Raw genomic sequence first — 7,445 nt, 5'->3', positions numbered from 1 at the left:
TCTGGATAGGTGATCACATTTTAACCCTCCCTGTGTTTTTCTTTTACCATCCTCAAATGTATTCACTAGAGATTTCTTTGAAGTCTATTTCTTTCCAATACTTACCATAAAGATGTATAGAATCAAGAATATATTACATGTTATTATCTGCTACTTGAGTGATGTGAAAGTCTTTTAGGACATTTCCCATTACCTTAGATGGCAACTTCTCTGTATGACCAGTGGGAAGGAGAGTCCTTTCCCTTGCAGGCTCTTCAGTTATCAGTTATAAGTTAAATGAACCCTTCAATAAAGTTTATAATTGTCTTCACAGACACAGAAACACTTTGTCCAAGTAATTGCATATAACTAATAGCATAACCATAAGACCCCATATTACGGTAGCCTGTAAATACGAGCTGAACTGATTGTGCTGGAAGATATTTTAAAAGAATCTACAAGTCCAGAGAATGATTTTGTCCCTCTTGTGGGACGGACAGCCAGTTGTGAAAAAAGGAGCCAGCAAGGGGTCATTAACACAATTTCTCAGGGAAACTGCAAGTTTCTACAGACTTCTTTGTGAAGTCTTAGTGAAGCTTTATTGTGTACTAAACAAGAGTTAAGACACAGAGGAACAAACTAAGTGAAAAAAATTTTACTGACTTCCCTCTGTTGGTTAAAATTCCTATACTACAAGTAGATACCCTTTCATAGCAGAGATATTTTGTCAGAAGATTCTCAGCTGACCTTCATCTCTTCTAACCTCTGCTCAGCTGGGTGAAGAGCAGCTTCCAACTTCAAGTTAGCAGTTGTTTACCTGAGGTTCCACAACACTCATCATCCCTGCACCTCTGTACCGTGTATATGTGTATACATACCTATGTAATCCCCTTTCTTAGCCAGTATCACTGTACCGCCTAATTCCTCTATTACAAATAAGTTTTCTGTTTCTGAATGTACAAGCTTTACAACTATAATGGTACTTACACAGCTCTGATAATCAATTTAGTATTCTAATTTTTATCTTTACAGATTAACGTCTTCCAGTTTCTCCTGACAGCTTCATCAAGAACCTGGAAATGAGGTAAAATGGGCCCTCGCTGTCAGGCCTCTTGTTGCAGATTTGTCTGTCTAAGGTCAAGGCCAGTGCTGATATGCAGCCATATAACCTTATACAAAGATTATATGCACAACAAGAAATGATAAAAGCCTGTACGTGGGTGGAACGGGATGCCTTTCACCTTCAATCAACAGAAGGAGAAGTACTTGGTGTAAAATTCTGGTACAAAGCTTAAGATGTCAAATACATGCTTGACTTTTTCTAAATAGTAAAATACTTCCCAAAAAAAAAAAAAAATAAAAATCAGCAAACAACATATTTCAAAATTCTTCAAAATCCTAGTATCAGTGGAGTTTATCACAGGATGTGTCACAGCAGAGAAAACAGAGGAGGGCAAGCATAGTGTCCTTCCACAAATGCAAAACCCCTCTTCTGGGATGTTACATAGAGTGCACATACCTTTCGACTGAGGTGCACTGGGGGATCATGCTATCAAGATTAAGAAGGCCTAAGGCAAATAAAGAGATCTACAGTATGACAAAGTTCAGCAGTATTAAAAAGATAGGATTACTATGATGAATTAGCTCAGAAATTAGACTGTAAAAGAAAATACCTAAGCTCTTCACAGATTTACAGAACCCTAGGTTTATACTGAAAAGCAATGCTGGTAATGTGAATACCTCCAAGTTCCAGATTCCATCATCTACGGGCTCTCGGTCAGAGAACATAGTGTACTCACAAACTCATAAATGCTAGCAAAACAGCAGCTGATTCCAGCACCATTTGAAAATCACCTCCTTAAGAGTAGGTTCCCTCCAGCACCGAAAGCATTTCAGAGAGTGGCACGGTAACAACAAAAGTACTGGTGCAATGGGAAGTAAAACAGCAAAAGGATCAGTGCAATAGGAGGATGTTACTAGGGAAGGAAAAAGACTGCTCACCCATCTCTGAGGATCCAGGCTCACAGAGGAAAATGCACAGAAAAAGGATCTCCAGAAAGAAAACCTACCACAGTGGAAGTCAGACCTTAAATGAGGTCTTAGAGAAGTGCAGCAAGACTCCACCACTTCTGGTCACACAGATTCATTGTCTTCACCTGTGCTCCCAGGGCTGCCCGGCCCTTTCCCAGGTGCTCAATCACTGGTTCAGGCGGAGACTCAACCATTCCCAAACAGGTGCATATAGCACTAACAGAAGTAACAAACCAAACTCTCCTCAGTGACGATACAATACATGGCAGGAGCAGAGAAGAAAATGACAAAAGTCAAATGAAACAAGATCACGATTTCAAAAATCTTCACACAAAATGTCAATCACTACATACCAAGCAACTCACTTCGGTCACATCTTCAAAAAAAAAAAAAAAGAACGCATTGAGTTTTACTGAGGAAATATATCACTCACAAACACTGCATCAAGGTTGGCAAAATTAAAGCACTCCTGTGAGAAAAACAAAAGTCTGAAAACCCATGCTAGAGACAGCCTTTAATAAAGTACATTCAATTGCACCGTACCTCTACGACAGGGATGTCCAACCCGTGGACCACAGACTTCATGCAGCCTGACATAGCTGACAATGCACCCCATCCCTTGCTCTGCACCATCACAGCAGCAGCTCTGCCTCACTGAACAGCCCAGCCCCTCAGCAACGACCAAGTACCAGCGTGCTATTGACAGTGTCTGGGCTGAAACCAGGGGATAGGGCACGAGGAAGTACTAATTCCAGTTACAGCAAATAATTTTACGGATTGTGATATCCTGGCCGATCACAGTCCAGTGTGGAAATACGCAGCCATGCTTTCCTTTACAAACATTAGAAAATAAAAGTTTTTGATACTGCACGCACATTAACTATATCACGTATTTTCTGAGCACTGCTCCATAAGTAGTGCCTCATACCTTATTCTGATAGCTCACAACACCAGGGGTGTACGTTGGTGGTATGGCTGAACTTTCGCTCCAGTATTTTTTTTAATTAATTTAATTCATTAATTTAATTAATGAAATGTTGCCGTGTGACAGATGGCAGCAAGGGGGCAGTCTGACAAAATAGCATGTGGCATGGAAGTGTGTATGAAGCAAAGGTGTGGAACGGAATATCTCCAGATGTGAAAAAAATGGCACCCAATGTCATTCATTGACACTTCACATCTACAGAGAACAAAGAGATGATGTGAGCACAGTGAGGCTGCGGATGGTGCATTTAAACAGAGACAACAGCAGTAGGTCACCTCCACTGATACAGACTTGTATGAGCACTCTCAGGCGTGCCCAGGAATAGCCTGATCAGCTGCTGTTGTTTTTCTTCATTAAAGAGGATTATGTTTTAAAAACACATCTCAAATCCAGCTAATTGATGCCACTATTTAGCTGAGAAAAAGTCCATGTTGTGAGGTAGCTCTTCTTACTGACATTTTCCAATCCTTCTCACTTCACTCACTCTGCATTAGCTCCATAATGAAATCTGATTTAAGAAAGTAAATTGGTAACGTGTTCTTTGTTTTTTTATGTTTTTTTTTTTTATGTTTGTTTTTTTTTGTTTGTTTGTTTGTTTTCCAACTGCAAATTCCCCAGTGATTTCGCTAAGAGCCCTTCAAATGTTATGAGGGCAACTTACGCTCAGGGACTGCCTGGGCAGAAGTCAGTGGGGGCAAAGCAATTGCGTGGGCATCACTTGTTATACATAAATCTACATGCATATGTATCATAGCCATTATCTTCTTTCCCCCTTTCTTTTATCTACATTAACAAATTGTATTTAAATAGACTTCAGTAGCTCTACTTGACCCCCTATCCCCCAGTCTCTACTTCTCTTGGGAAGCGGGGCAGTGAGCCAACGGCATAGTGCTAAGCTATCACCAAAATTAAACCACAAAACTGTAGAGAAAAAAAATCACCATCCCCATTGATTACAGCCATATTACCGCAGACTGTGCGATAAATCAGGTTCTAAGGAGGGGTAAAGCACCAGCAGAGGTTTTCACTTGGCTGAAAACCTACCCCAGAGCCTGCTTGATACAGGACATGGGCAAGATTAAGGGAAAAGATCTGCTACATCAGCCAGCAGTAAGCCTCAAATAAAGGACACCAAAACATACAACTCAGCCTGAAGGATTTCACATATGGGAGGAGGAAAGAAACCAGCAGCCAGCACACAATTCAACCAGTAAGAAACAAAAAGCTTAAATTAATACCAAAACTCAACTTAGGCCTCCAGTGGAAAAACAACATAATACCTAAACCAGTACAGGAGTATGCGAGTGCCTGGAAAAAAGGGAGCAAACATCCCACCATTCAATTCACCCCATCACAGAAGGGCTCTCGGTACAGCACATGCAGACAGAGACAGTGAAATTCCTTCCATCCCATCAACACCACCATCCACCAAGCCACAATTTGAAAAGGACAAAGCAACACACCCCAGATAATATAGTTATAGATACAGCCAAAAAAGGCAATCTTTGATACCATGTTCTATATAAAGACTATATCAACAATGCTGCATCTTTACAATATCAAAAAATGAAAAGCAGAAACCATTTGAACACAAAAATTTATTTTTCGGAGAGAAAGGCAAGACAGAGAAAAAAGCAGTCTTAAATACTCATTTGAAAAACAAATAATAAAAACCAAAGCTAATTGACACAGATAAGACAGTGAAAACCCTGGACTTCAACATCGCTCCTGCCTCCCAGTTGCCCACGCCGCTTCGCCTTTCTTCGGCAGCAGATCCTGAAATATGAGGTGCAACACCATTAGCCCTGAGCAGCAGCAAACCCTGCACCTGAAGGAAGCGGGAAACCCAACGTCCCGAAGGAACGCGGCACAGGACCGCCCAGCCAAGGGGGACGCCCTTGCACCCCCACGCCCCCCCCAGTCCTTTCCAGCCAAAAATACTTAGAGCAGCTTTTCTCACCTCACTGGCACGCTGCGGAGGCTCCAGCCGGCGCTGCAGGGGATCACGGAGGCGGGCAGACTGGGCAAATGGAGCTGGGCACACAGATAGCAGAGGCCAAAGGAGTCCGCTTCCCTGCTTACAGGGCACCCCCCCCGCCACTGCCTCCATCGCAAAGGGCCGGGGACTCGGGGGCACGGCCGCTCCCTGACTTACAGGGCAGCCCCCCTCCCTACGGCCGAGAGAGGCTCCTTCTCTCTCACTCCGGGGCACCTTGACACGCACCCTGCTAGCGGGGCGGTCACCCCACACAGGCTGCCAGCAGAGCATAAAGGCTCACGCGCCCTGACCCTGATTACAGGCGGGCCAGAAACACCCCTGGAGCCCCAGAGCTCGGTTTCCCCCCTCAGCAGCAGGAACGACTCTCAGCCGCCAGGCAGCGGGGCGGCACGGCCAAAGGCCGCGGCCAGGATCCTAGCCCCGATTCCAGGGAGGGCGCAAGCCCAACTCCACACCTCGCGGCCCCGTGCCTCTGAAAGGCCGGGGCCACACTCCCGCCTGAGTACAGGGGGCGTCTCAGAACGCAGCTCATCAAGCACAGGGGGCACGCACAGCCCTGCCTACAGGACGGTACCCCGCACCTCGCCATCATCAAGAAGCCCCACGGAGCACGCAGCTCCCGCCAACGCCTGAGCTACAGGCTGGCCCGCCCGGCAGCAGGACATCACCACGTCTTTGGCAGCCCAGGGAACCACCTCGACCCACCGAGCAGGGAGGTCACCCCACACACAAGCATCACCTCAACCTGCACCCTCTGACGGGACAGGGAGGGGTCATTCCCACCAGCTGGATAACTAGAGCAGCCGGCTGCAACGCCGCAGCCTCCCCAGCCCTGATTACTCGGGGGGCGGGCTGCTCGGGGGACAGAGGGCTCCACGGATTGTGACACGCACCCCGAGTATGGGGCTGTCACGCCGCCAGCAGAACAGGCGGCCACGCAAGGACAGGCCCAAGCCCTGGCTACAGGGTGGCCTCGGCCACAGACTTACCATGTGGCTCAGATCTCTACTAGGAAAAAAGGAGACAGGCAGACAGGACACTTGCAGCGCCCGCGGGACTAAGATGAGGGGGAACGCCCCCCTTGCGGCATGCACCGGAGTCCTCCATTCCCCCCTAGGAAGTCAAAGCTAAGCTGCAGCCATCTTTGTGGGGGCCTAAAGGAAAAGCACAGTCGCTCAGTCACTCCGCAAACACAAACAAGGAAAGGAAGGGGAACACGCACACAGATGCGACTTTCCAGAAGGGAAGGACAACGCAGCGCAGCCAACCCCTGGGAATAAACCCGCAACCCGCAAGCAACACACAAGAGCCTGTGACCTGTCCCGGGGCTGCACGGAGGCCACAGGCCTCAACGCGCCAAGGGGCTTCTCAAGTAAGGACAGAAGGCCAAAGGCCGCGGCACGCACCCCGAGTACGGGGCCGGCGCATTGACAGGCCACCAGCGGGCAACAGCGCCGAGGGGCCGGAGGAGGAGGGGCAGGGAAAAGGCACTACCCTGCTTACAGGGTGGCCTTGGGGTCCGGCGAGCTCCGTTTCCCACTCGGGTGCGGAGAGGTGGCTCTCGCCCTCCGTACAGGGGGCCACGCTCCCCAGGCAGCCAAAGGAGCAACGAGGCAAAAGGCCAACTACAACTACAGCAAAGACCCGAGCCCTGCTTACAGGGAGGTCGCCCAGCACAAAGCCAGCCTGGTCTACCAAGGCGCCGGCAACGCTCAACTCAAGTGTGACTCTATCCCCGCTAACAGGAAGCTGCTTTGCCCAGGCTGCCTCTCTCTTTCCCCCCCGCATTTGCAGGCTTCGGTTTCCTCTTCTTCCTCGCTCCTGCCTCCCAGTTGCCCACGCCGCTTCGCCTTTCTTCGGCAGCAGATCCTGAAATATGAGGCAGAGCGTCTTTCAACCCTGCACTCCTTCCTCCCCTTTTCATTCTCAGAGAAAGTAGGTAATGCAAGAGGCATCACCATCACCTTCTTGAAGTACAGGCGAAGTAAGTTCTGGTACAGCGTCTGTATATGGAGGTGTTAACAATAACACCTGTTACCTGGAACCATGTGTTTCCTCAGGACAGTTAACAGGTTAACACACTCAAGCGTACAATTCAAACAGCACAACCTACCTTTCGTACCTATCAACGTTTTTTCAATTACAGTCATCCTCTTAAACACTAGAACATTGGTCCAGTGCTTTTCACTTTACAGTGTATCTCTCATGTTGACCCCCACATTCCCACCAAAACCCAGTAGTAGAAGTAACCCCCCTACATGGAATCAGAACAGTCACATAGAAAATCACTTTATTATTACTGCTTCACTTTATCTTGTGCATCTTCAAGACTGAAGCGCTGCTATCGGCGCCGCACTCCGGCCGCCACCCCCCCCCCTTCCCCCCGCCGTCGGCGCCTCACTCCTGCCGCCCCTCCCCTGCCGTCGGTGCCCCACTCCGGCCGCCCTCCCT

This window comes from Lagopus leucura, unplaced genomic scaffold (assembly GCF_019238085.1).
Source record: "Lagopus leucura isolate 7727_CA_CO unplaced genomic scaffold, USGS_WTPT01 Super-Scaffold_100009, whole genome shotgun sequence".
Classification (NCBI taxonomy): Eukaryota; Metazoa; Chordata; class Aves; order Galliformes; family Phasianidae; genus Lagopus; species Lagopus leucura.
Note: the sequence above shows the minus strand (reverse complement) of the source record.